Genomic DNA, 13705 nt, shown 5'->3' on the forward strand with positions numbered 1-13705 from the left:
CTGAATTTTTTCTAACAATGAAACTGGAGTTACGGGTTTTTAGGAGGAAGACTACAGAGGTGAAGTGCCCTTCTCATCACATCTAACACATCACTGATGCTGCTGACCCGATCACCTGGCTGCTGTGCTGCTTGTCAGGTTTCTCCACTGAAGTTCTCCCCCCACCCCGTTCCCATCCTGTGCTCTTTGGAAGGAAATCAATATATGAAGCCCGCACCTAAGGTGTGGGAAATTATGCTCCTCCTCGAGGGAAAAAGCAGGTTTTTACCTAAATGAATACTCAGTGAGACTACAAAGTTGTTCATGCCATTACAGAAGTCTCACGTCCCTGTCCCTAGTAGTGAAACCCATCCGAAAATGCCCCACGAATTTCCAAAACAATCCCTAGGGGGCAGTACTGGCCTGTTGAAAACCATCCATCTAAAAATCAGCCAAACTAAATTAAAAGCACAAAAAAAGTCTTGTCAATCAGTAAGTATACATAATGTACTTCTTTTATATTTCTTTTCTGTAAGTTTTCACTCATTCATGACTCTAAGTATTGGAAATGTAGACATAAAGAAGAAAAAGTCTTTGCTACCAAGGAACACAAAGTCTATTTATTAAGAGATTTGGGAACAAACAGTCGCAACTCAACGTGGTAAATGTCAGACAAGAAACATAACCAAGGACTATGAAAGTACAAAAGAAGGAATACCTAACTCAAATTTAGGAATTCAGGGAAAGCTTCACCAACCAGGTAACACTATACCTCAATGGACTGGTTAACCACCTAGAGAAGGGGTGAAAGGGCATTTCAGACAGAGGGAGAGAATACGCAAAGGTACACAGATGTATGAGAGTTACAGACCCCTTCTCTGGCCACTGCCCTCCTTGTTCGCAGGAAAGCAGATATAAAACAAGATGTAACTTAGGGAATGTCCACATTAATACAGGACTCTGATCCAAGCCCCCACTGATTAGTCCAGGAATGAACTGATCCAGTTTAGTCAATGTGAACCCTTCCCCGAGAATGTTAGGACTGGAGCTGAAAGAGCTGTCAGTCTCTCCCTATTACCCAATTCTAGTTTCTTGAAAGTGGTGAACTTAAAGCATTTACAAAGGAATCTGAGTTCAGAATCTATGTTTTATGCATCCTTCCTTATTTACATATTTTTGTTTGCCACTAATTCAGCAGCAATTTATGTTAGCTCTTTTTGCTTTTGAGAGTTCTTCAGAATGTTCAACTTTACTTTTACATAAACTCATTGTCTTATGTAATATTTCATAAGATTATAAATTTATGAGGATAACTGGCTTGAACATACTGGGAATGGACACAACTGACTTGTAAGCACACAACCCACTGAGGACGTGAAAGTACACAGCCAACTAGCAATAGCTCCTGAGCCTGTCTGGGCGTCAGTTATTTACTGAGGAAACGGTGAGTCAGGTTAATCCAATAATTGGTGAAGTAGAAACTGGTTAAGAGAAGTTTTATAGTAAATGCATTGATATGCGTCCTATCAAAACGATTATAGAAGTTTTTTAAAATGCAAGAGTCTAGGACTGCTGTAATTGTCATGAAATGGGCACTTTCATAGACTTTATCCAAACTGTTGATAAACTATTTTGCAGTAGGTTTCAAGAACCAGTACAGACTTTGAAATGTTCAGATCCTTTGATCTGGTAATATTGATATGTTCTGGGAATTCTGTTTCCTAGAAAATAGAGATTTTAGTTTTAAAATTATATCCAATTTGCTTCCATCATTATTCATAATAGAAAAAAACTAGCAACAACTTAAATGTCCCAAAATGGGGAAAGAGATGAACTATTATAGCACCCACATATGATAGAATATTATCTATTTTAACACCATTAAATTATTTTCAAAGAATATTTAAAGATGGGGAGAAATGCTCATGAGATATTAAGTGAAAAAAGCCGTATGCCAACTAATGTACAATATGTTCTTGGTTTTGTTAAAGTATACAAAGAAATTACTAGAAAAAAATGCACCAAATTGTCTCCAAATTCTCTAAAATGAGCAAGTGTCTCTTTTATAATTTGGAAAAAGTGAGAAATACTGCTTAATTTCCTAACATTTACTTTTTTCACCTTTTGAGTAAAATGAGGTATTTTAGCAAACATGTTTTTTGTCTGCTACCTAAACTTCTATTCAGAATGGTAACTTCAGACTGAGTCCGAGTTGTTTTAAGATTTGTGCCTGAGAAGCCGCAAGCCCAAAGAACACGCCAGCTGGCTGAGTGCGGGACGTAGGTTCATTGAGACTTACTGACCGGGGAGAGTCTCCGGTGGCGGCCGGCGGGAGGGGCAGTGATCAGCCCCAAGGTGGAGGAGAAGCGAGGTTATACAGGTCCCGCAAAACAAAGAGCGTTCCGTGGGAGAAACGATCTGGCGGGCCCTGCAGGCCTGCTCTCGTGCACACTGCGTCCCAAGAAGCCGGGAGACCTTGCAGGCTGGGCAGCGTACAGAACTGGCTGTCTGCTAAGCAGCGTTCCCATGGAGCCAGGAGACCCTGACTGCCTGCCAGCTTATCTGCCTGTCCCTGTGCTAGGTCCCTACAGTAACTTATATTAAAGATTAGAAGATACTTATATATTAAGATATCTAAAGCTCTTTATATGGTTAAAAGGACAATATTCTAAATGAGCAAGTTCAATTCGGTGACATTCAAACTATTTAAACGCTTAGAGATATTGTTTAGTTTTTTTAAAAGTTGGAACAGGTAGTAACCCATGAAGAAAGTTAGTCGGCATTATCTTTTTAGCCCCACTACCTGCTCTTAGCTGACTTCCTCCGAATGAACTTTTCTTTTTGTTGCTTACATTCATTTTGATTTACCATAAGTCCATGGTACACCTTGGACACAACCACCACCCTGTGTGTATTTAAGAAAGTGCTAGTCAATGTATATTGCAAACCGATGTAGCGTAGTCTTCCTTCCAGGATTCTGAACAGCCTGACTATTCCAGGCATGTGCTCTGTACCAGCAGCACCTGGGAGCTAGTTGAAAATTAAGACTTTCAGGCTTCACCACAGACCTACTGAATCAGAATCGTTATTTGCAAAGGATCCCCCAAAGGTGATTCGTGTGGGTGAGAAAGTTTGAGAAGCACTGTTGGACAGACTCCTTTTTAAAGCCACTAATATCGGAGAACTCTATCTCCAAAAATAGGAATTATTTTCTCCCACGGTTATAAATATAGTAAGACACCCATTTGTTGTCATGACTATAAAGGATATGTATCTAACCCACAAACTCAAGGGTGTGAGAAGTAGAATTTTTAATTGGACATAATTTAAAGCCCCATTTTCTGAGGGGGTAGGTGGAACTGAATCTCAGTAAACTCAGGACCTCTCTGCTGCTTTTCTCTGAGGAAGTCTGAAGTTCCTCTAATGTCTAAAAGGTTGGAGGAAGGTGAACTTCTGATTTTCCATAGGTGAACCATCCTGCTGGCATTTGCTAAAATGTCAAGTATCCTACTCAGTCCTTTGTTGTAAATTTCTGTAACTTGCTTAGAACATTATTCATTCTTACGTGGAGGCTACTTCAGGTTTGGCATGTCCCTTGCTCCTTCATTCTGCTGTTTTCGTGCTATGTCAGCCTATGGGGAAATCACTGGGGCTAAGACCTCCACAATATTTACCCAGGGAGCTCTGGGTCATTCTGCTGCTCTTGCATCACATGAGACCATGGAAAACTATCTGTACAAGGTTTACATAAGGTCTTGTCTTGTAGACATCTCTCACTGCCATTTCTTCCCAGGAATCTTGCTGACTTCCAGGGGTTTTACCTGGGAAGCCAAATTGGGGCCCCTCTCCTTTTAGATCTCCAAACCCTTATATTTCAGGACCCTGTGTTCCCCTTTATCTTCACCCAGAGGTCAGAGGAAGGTAGGGCTTTTTCATAGAGACTCCCCAGGTTTTGGAGCTCTCCATCCTGACTCCCCTCCTTACAACCCAAAGTGTAAAGGTTCAGATTTTTGAAAGTCAAAGGCCTTTTTTCTTTTGTAACATCCCAAGGCTTATACTCTAGCCGTGCGATGCAGAGAGAAAAGTTGGTATTTCAAAATATCATGCCACATGAACAGGATACAATGAACTATATCCTATTATTATAACATATACTACAGTGGAGTGTGCTCAGCATGATTGGGGGGACCCTGTATTGAGAACACTAGTCTGTGTAAACTGTACAAAACAACTAGAGTACAATGGCACAACAAAATATCAACACTAGTAAAATAGGTTTACAAGGAATACTAACTACCCTATTGGGGGCTATGAGAGGCAATTACAGACATGAGAGACTAATTTGAAGAGTCCACCCCTAAATCGGTGGTTCTCAAAATTTGGCAAGCATCTGAAACACACAGAAGGCTTGTCAAAACATGGGAGTCAGCCCCGCTCCCAGAGTTCTGTTTCAGTAGCTCTGAGGTGGGCTCTAGAATTAGCATTTCTAACAAGTTCCCAGATGATGCTAAAGCTGCTGGTCGTGGACCACACTTTGAGCACCACTGCCCTAAGGGTCAACATTCTCTATGGATTTGCAGGTTTAATTCTACAGACTCACTATAAAATCTGTCTATTCAGCAGCCCTTCCTGAGTTCCCTTATCCTTTCACTTGCAGCCCCACCATTAATACGTGTCCCTTGGCTAAACCCAACCTCATTTCCAAAAATGACATAAATGGAATTCTTATTCCTAATAGTCGCTCTTCTGTGCATTTCTTTAAAGAAACACACTCCTCGCTGTTTCCCAACCACACCACTCCGTTCCTCCCGGCACTATGGGCAAACCCCGTTCCATTGTGAATGTTTTCCCACATTCTCAGCATTTTGTTTTCACCTACTTTCCTTGTTCATTAAAATTTCCAGCATCTGCTTCCAGAATCTGCATGACTCTGGTGCTTGTACATGGACTGTAGACGAGAGTGAGGAATTAGTAAGTGAATTTAGCAAGACTGCTGAATAGAAACAATATACAAAAATCTACTGTATTTCAATAAAAGAGCAATAAACAATTAGGAAATAAAATTTTAAACGATTTTATTTAAAATAGCATCTAAAACAGCAAATACCTAGGAATAAATCTAACAAGATATGCAAGACCTCTATAAACGAGAATTATCAAACTTTAATGAAAGAAATTTTAAAAGACTTAAATAAATGGAAGGATCTACTATGTTTATAAATTGGAAGAATCAATACCAAGAGGTAAATTCTCTCTAAATTGACCTTTAGAGTCAATGAAATCCTAGTGAAACTCACAGAAGGATTTTTATGCAAATTGACAAGCTCATTCTAAAATGAATATGGAAATGCAAGGGGCCAAGAAAGCAAAAGTAATAAAGCAAAAGTGGATTGCTTTCTCGACCAGGTGTCAAGACTTATTATAACGCTACGATAATTAAGGCAGAGTGGTATTGGTATAGACAAATAGACCAAAGGGAAAGAATAAAGTCTAGAAACAGATTCTCATGGAATGGACACTTGATTTATGACAAAGGCAGTGCTGCAAAGCAGTAGGTAAAGGAAAATGTTGCAGGTAGGTGCCCAGGAAACAGATTTGAAAACGGAGAGTCACGTACAGATGGTTTACTTGGGAGTGCTTTCAGGACTGTGCCTGGAAGGAAGTCAAAAAAGCACAACTGGCCAGAAGGAGAGGTTAAATTGTAATGCAGTGGCAACAGAAGCCTCAGCCAATTCCATGAGCTCTGAAGCTGGGACAGACTCATCGAGATGTTGCAGGTTGAGGCAAGGGGACCAGGCCTGGTCTTTGTACTATTATTATAATCATTGTTATCATTATTATTGTCTATTTTTTTTTTATTATTATTGTCTACTTGGTGCATCAAATTCTAAGAACTATATATTAAAGTCTCCTAATAAAATTGATACATAAAGGCTTATAACAAATCTTCATTTATTGGCCTTTTTATGAGAAAATATCCTTTCTTTTCTGTATAAATGCCATTGGCATTGAATTCCATTATATCTGAAATTAATATTGCCACTTCTGTTGGTCAATAGCTTCCCTCTTCTTCCACAATCACATCAATCTTGAAAAAACTTACATTAAAAAGTTGGTGTTCAGAGGGTAAGGGGGATCGAATATATGGTGATGGAAGGAGAACTGACTCTGGGTGATGAACACACAATGGGATTTATAGATGATGTAATACAGAATTGTACACCTGAAATCTATGTAATTTTAATAACAATTGTCACCCCAATAATTTAATACAATTAAAAAAAAAAAAAGTTGGTGTAGTGTCACATAGGTACTAGATTTATCAGAGTAATCACTTTGTAAGTTATATAAAGATCTAATCACTATGTTGTACACCTGAAACTAATATAATATTGTATGTCAACTGTAATTGAAAAATAAAAAACTATTTAAAAAGAATAAAAGTAAACTTAAAAAAAAAGTTGGTGTATATCTATCCTTCAACATCATTTTCTATGTTCGTAAGTAAATATAAACATATTGTTTATAAGCTGAATAATGGTCCCCCCAAATATCCAGGTCCTAATATCTGGAGTCTGTGAATGTTGCTTTTATGGAAAAGGGGATTTATTTGTACCTATGATTAAGTTCGGGAACTTGGGATGAAGACGTTTATCCTGGATTATCTGGGTGGGCACTAAATGAAATCTTAGGGGCCCTTTTAAGGAGACAGGAAGCTCCAAGAGGGACCTTCCATAGGTAAGCGCTCTGTCTGCTGCCTCTCATGATCACATTAAAATTACAACTAGATTATACAACAATCAACCTTGAGACTCATCTGAGGACTGGCTGAGCAGAACCACTATAACTAAGGACATAAAGAAGAGGCCACATCGAGACTGGGAGGAGGGGTGGAGGCACTAAATAGGCTGCCCCCACACCCACAGGAGTGGTTGAGCACTTGGAGGGACACCTGGTGGCACAGGTCCCCCTGAAGAGTGAGAAGTCCCAGCCCCACACTGAGCTCCCCAGCCCAGGGGTCAGGTGCCAGGAAGAGGAGCCCCCACAACATCTGGCAGTGAAAATCAATGAGGATTGTGTCCGTCAGCCTGGTGAAACTGAAGGCAGCTGGAAACCCAGCTGTGCTCTGAAAGGGCCTGTGCACAGAATCACTCGCTTGCAAGCACTCACCCTGGGCCCCGGTAGAGGGGCGGCAACTCGAGAGGCACCGGAGACATACAGGGCAACACTGAGTTGTGTGGCTTCCAGTCTTTGAAGGCTAGAGGGTAAGGGCTAGCAGGACAGCTGCCATTACCTCTGTGAGAACCTGCGTCATGTGTAGTCTACACGTGGGCACAGTCTTTCCTGTGTTGAATCCTCCCCGAAAGGGCCAAATTGGAAACCACATTGTCTGGTAAAATCCGCACACACACCCCCTTGGGGACTCCCTGGACACTGCCCACTAGTGTGGTATCACCCAGGGCACTCTCAGCCCCACCCCACAAGCTGCTGGAGGACTGTACAGCAGCGGATGGCCCCTGGTGGCCTGGGAAACTTTCAGTGGCAGGTGGTCAGCTCCAGCTCACGCTGTAGTCTTTCTTGGGTGGCTCTCAGGGTTCCGTGGGCCCGAGGCAAACAATGGCTGGTCATGGTATTCTCAGGGGGTTTTGCGTAGTGGCCATAGGTTCAGCAGTGGCACAAGAACTGAATCCATATTAACTTTGTGAAAAACCACCAACCACACCCCCTGACTCCCTGGCATTTCACCTCCTCCAACTGAGGCAGCATTGCCAGGGGCAGTCAACACTGGGTCAACCAGACCAGTCTGAGGACCTAAGGAGACTCTTTTAGCAGCTGAGCCTCATGGGCAGGCAGCCAGCAGGTGGCAATAGGCCTAGGGGGCCCTGGGCCTTCTGCTAAGCTGCCCCAGGCCCGATACTGGTGGCAGTCAGCCTTGGTTCACAGCAAGGCCACCCCCACATGCCTCCAGGTCCAGCGCAGGCAGCGACCAATTGCATACAGCTTTATAGCTTATACCAGATAGCCTCAGGCTGCTCACAGGCAAGGCTGACATTGGCCCCTCACAAGAGGCACCAGAAACCACACCCAGAGGCTGGCCTCAGACCACACCAGAGCACCACCTGATTAGCCCACAAGTGGCACACCCAAAGGGTGGTCTCAAGAGGCACAAGAGCCCACTGGGGTGAATCCGCTGTGAGGGGTCAGCCCCCACAGAACCAATCCTCATAGCCAGTCAGGCTGAGAGTCAGTCTCTCCCACAGAAGCTCCAAAAGCCATCAGGGCTCAATGACTACAGGCGAATACACACAACATATACATGGCATACTCCTGGAACGCAGGCACACGTGATCAGGGAGACTGCGCCAGCGGACCACATAGGACACCTACTCCCTAAGGCCATCAGGCAAAGACTGAGAAACACAGGAGATCTACCGAATGCATAAAAACAAACACAGTGTGGCAGCCAGAATGAGAAAACAAAGAAACATGTGCCCCCCAAAAGAACACAAACCTCCAGAAAAATAACTAAATAAAATAGAAGCAACCACCTCACAGAGACAGAGTTTAAAATACTGGTTATAAGAATGCTTAATGGGGCCGGCCCGGTGGCTCAGGCGGTTGGAGCTCCGTGCTCCTAACTCCGAAGGCTGCCGCTTCGATTCCCACATGGGCCAGTGGGCTCTCAACCACACGGTTGCCAGTTCAATTCCTCGAGTCCCGGAAGGGATGGTGGGCAGCACCCCCTGCAACTAAAATTGAACACAGCACCTTGAGCTGAGCTGCCACTGAGCTCCTGGATGGCTCAGTTGGTTGGAGCGTGTCCTCTCAACCACAAGGTTGCCGGTTCGACTCCCGCAAGGGATGGTGGGCTGTGCCCCCTGCAACTAGCAATGGCAACTGGACCTGGAGCTGAGCTGCGCCCTCCACAACTAAGACTGAAAGGACAACAACTTGAAGCTGAACAGAACCCTCCACAACTAAGATTGAAAGGGCAACAACTTGACTTGGAAAAAAGTCCTGAAGAACACACTGTTCCCCAATAAAGTCCTGTTCCCCTTCCCCAATAAAATCTTAAAAAAAAAAAAAAAAAAAAAGAATGCTTAAGGAACTTAGTGAGAACTTCAATAAAGAGAGAGCCAGCATAAAGAAGGACACAGAAACCATAAAAAGTACCGGTCAGAAATAAACACTACAATAACTGAAATGAAGAAGAAATCAACAGCAGATGAAACAGAGGATTGAATTAATGATTTAGAACACAGGTTAGTGGAGCAGAAAACACCCCAATGGAACAACAACAAAATAATGATGATGCTGGTGATGATGATAAAAACCGAACACAGTTTAAGGGACCTGTAGGACAACATCAAGTGTAACAAAAACGCATCATAGTACCAGAAGGGGACAAGAGGGAGCAAGGGATCGAGAACCTATTTGAAGAAACAATGACAGAAAACTTCCCTAACCTGGTAAAGGAAATAGACATACAAGTCCAGGAAGTGCAGAGTCCCAAACAAGATGAACCCAAAGAGGCCAACACCAAAACACATTATATTAAAATGACAAAGTGAGAATCCTAAAAGCAGTAAGACAAAGACAGCTAGTTACCTACAAAGGAGCTTCCATAAAACCATCAGCTGATTTCTCAAAACAAACTTTTAGGCCAGCATTATCCAGTAGAACCTCCTACAATGAAAGAAATGTTCCACACATGCACTGTCCAGCCACTAGCCACATGTGGCTACTGAGCTCTTGAAATATGAGGAGTCTGAGGAAGTGAATTGAATTTAAACGTAAAGAACCCACGTGGCTAGAGGCTACCTACCATATTGGACAGTGCAGGTCTAGCCTGTTAGTCCTTGAGAGAAACAACAGCATCTTCAATCTCCGTATGCCCTCTGTGCCTGGCAGAGTAATCCAATAAGTAAAAACAAACGTATGAAACAGGACTTGTACTAGTTCCAATTTTTGAGGTTTGTGGTATGTTAAGAAAAGAAGTACCAAACCAGGAAAACAAAAATTGTGGTACATTTTCATTGTTTACCTTATGTTCTTTTTAGTCTTTTGATGAGGACTTTTAAGATCTCCTTTCTTAGCAACTTTCAAATATGCAATACAGTATTAACTATAGTCACCACGCTGTATATTACAGTCCATGACTTATTTATTCTGTAACTGGGGAAATTTGTACCTTTTGACTCCCTTTACCCATTTCACCCACCCTCTACCTCTGACAACCACCAATCTGTTCTCTGTATCTATGACTTCGTTTTTGTTTTGTTTTTTTGTGTTTTTAGATTCCACATATAATAAGTAAGATCACATGGTATTTGGTTTTCTGATATTTCACTTAGCATAATGCCCTCAAAGTCCATCATGTAGTTGCAAATGGAAAGATTTCATTCTTTTTTTATAGCTCAATAATATTGCAATACACAAACACACCCCACATGCTGGTGCACAGAGGATACATCTGAATGCCATCCAGAATTTTCCTTAAAAAACAAACAAAAACAAGAAAATGTAAGTGGTCAAGTCTGTAAAGTTCTATCCAATAGAGCAGAAGGGTCTGTAAACTCACAGAGACATCATATATATATATATATATATATATATATATATATATATATATATGTATATATATATATATATATACACACACACACATATATATGTATATATATGTATGTATGTATATATATCTATATATGTACTTTTTCTTTACAAAGTTCACATTAGTTACCTATATTTAGACATCAGTAAATTTCAAATCTGGCAACCCCAGATGCTCATACCCCCACGTGGAAACCATCTGCTGGGCTATAGAGCATTTACCCACCCCTGAGGCATCTGAATGATTTCAGAGAATGAATAAGATTTGGGCTGAAAACATTCAAAGAAGAAATGATCAGTTACTTACTCTGGCTATAGGAAAACGTGAATAATACTTTGATAAAAGATACGGCTTTTAGAAAAGTGACTGGTGGGTAAATCTACCTGGAAGAATTACTTGCAAAACATACCCTTAAGTAAAGAAAGGACTGTGGTATTTAGTTACTGGATGTAAGCCAATTAAATTTCAGGACATGACATGGATGGATCTTGAGAGTGTAATGCTGAGCGAAATAAGTCAGACAGAAAAAGCAGAGAACCATGTGATTTCACTGATATGTGGTATATAAACCAAAAACAACAAAAGAACAAGACAAACAAATGAGAAACAGAAACTCATAGACACAGACAATAGTTTAGTGGTTACCAGAGGGTAAGGGGGGTGGGGTGTGGGGCGTAGAAGATGAAGGTAAGGGGGAGCAAATATTTGGTGATGGAAGAACTGACTCTGGGTGATGAACACACAATGGGATTTATAGATGATGTAATACAGAATTGTACACCTGAAATCTATGTAATTTTACAAACAATTGTCACCCCAATAAAAAAAAAAATTCAGGACATGTACCAAAATAACTACTTCAGTTTTAGAACAGGCGACCTTTCTCCATTCTATCTGATGAAAGGTAAACCACAAAAATGAACTATACATTAAAGTTAATTATAAAAGAATATCATCAGCATTAAGGAAGATAACTTGCTTATCTCTAAAGCAAGGTAGCATATGTCCTAATAATGCAAAAGTGGTTTCAAATTATTTAGACACAGGTTGAAAACAAGGAGGGACACAGCTTACCTGTTTGATGCTACTTGAAATACTTTCTGATCTGTGTGAACACCAGTTTGATTGATCTGTACTTTCAAGATCATAGCAGAAGTCCTAGTTTTATAAGAATTATGATTCAATATTGAACTCATGGAACTTAGCCTGAAACTAGTTCTTGACTAGAGTCCAAGCCTGAGAAATCATTTCTCTTTTAAAAACAAGGCTTACATTTTGTAGTTATAAAATAAATGTATACTCTCAACAATTTAGAAAATAAAGAAAAATTTAAATTATTTTCCCCCAAACATTTCATTTTGAAAATTTTCAAACCAACATAAGACAGATATGCAGGCCAGGGGTCCTTCCAGTTACTAACACTAAGCCACAAAATGTACTCAGAGCTTCTCGGCGAAGTGAAAGCAGGAAACAGCCAGTTATACAATTCACATTGCACATAAGGAGAAAACACATCAGTTACTTAAGGGCAGCCAAGTGTTTCCTGACATGGGACTGAGAGAGAAAATCCTCTTGTATTTATTTACAAAGGAATACAACGTGAGACCACACACCACAACCCGCCAGTAACTGCATTGCTGAGTCCTGTAACCTACCCTGTGTAGAAGCCCTCACTGTGAGCAGAGGGTGCCTGGTATGAAGGGACAGTGTGGGGGGTAAGAGCACGGACTCTAGAGCCCAACTACCTGGGTTGGAATCCTGGCTCCATCACTTACTAATTGTGCGACCTTGACTAAATTACTTAACCTTCTATGCCTTAGTTTCCTGACTTTAAAAGTATTGTGATTAGTATTCACCTACTTCAAAGGGCTGTTTTGAGGCTTAAATGACTTAATGCCCATAATGTACCTCAAACAGGACCTGGCGCTTAGTGAGCCTCTTCATTATTACAGTAAAAGCTAAAATAAAGGCGTGCACATGATGTAATATAATAGTACAGAGGGAGGGCACTTAGCCAACGAAGGGCCTGAGGAAGGTTTCCTAGAAAGAGGAGGCTTACACTGGGTCTCAAGCTGAGTCTTCTATTTAACTGCTGTTTTATGACCTTGGTCAACTTACTTAAACTTTGTATCCTCACCGGGTAAAACAGAGGTATGTCAGTTGCTGATACAGTAAGTTGATGTTAAATGAGGTAATTGTGGAGAGAACGTTCCATGACCTGATGGTTGTCTGTCCCGTGAGCTGGACCTGGGAAAGAACGAAGGTTGCTTTCTGCCAAATCCCCTTAGAGACTGTCTGATCATTATTCTGACATAAACAGCACCCCTCCCTTGCCGCCAGCTATGTGCTGGTTCCTTCTGTGTTTCCCCGAAAATAAAATTTAGCCGGACAATCAGCTTTACTGCGTCTTTTGGAGCAAAAATTAATATAAGATAGGTTTTATATAATATAATACAATGTAATACCCAGTCTTATAGTACTATAATACTATATTATTACTATAAGACCAGGTCTTATAGTAATAATATTATAGTACTATAAGAGTGGGTCTTCTTATATTAATTTTTGCTCCAAAAGATGCATTAGAGCTGAGTGTCTGGCTAGGTTTTATTTTCGGGGAAACACAGTAGGATAGACTGTTGTCCTGACCTGGTCAAGCATGCAAAGCAATTGCCTGTACCTGGTGGTGCTCGGGTACTACTTCCTGTGACTATTCCCCCCTTATCCTATATAATCCTTTGACCCCTGCCAAGTGGGGTGGGGATCCATTTCATCTCGCAGCTGCCCAACACATGCCTTGTATGTAAGCCTCCTTTAATAAACTCTATTAATTACCAGATTGGAGTGGCCAGCCTCTTTCATTGGTTGATCCCTGCCCTCCGCTTACAGAGGTCGGTTTTCAGTCAGAGGGCTTTGCCCTGGGTCTGCGTGTACTAACAATAATACGTGAGGATCAGGTGAGCAAATGTAACAGAGCATGGCATGGAGAGCAAATAAATGTTTCCTCTTGGATCTGGTGGAAAAGTAAATAAATTACTCTTGCATTCAATTTTTACACAGTTCTTTTTTTTCCAATTAAACAGTACATAGTTTACAAGCAGCTGAATATAA

Source organism: Rhinolophus sinicus, linkage group LG05, assembly GCF_036562045.2.
Source record: "Rhinolophus sinicus isolate RSC01 linkage group LG05, ASM3656204v1, whole genome shotgun sequence".
Lineage (NCBI taxonomy): Eukaryota > Metazoa > Chordata > Mammalia > Chiroptera > Rhinolophidae > Rhinolophus > Rhinolophus sinicus.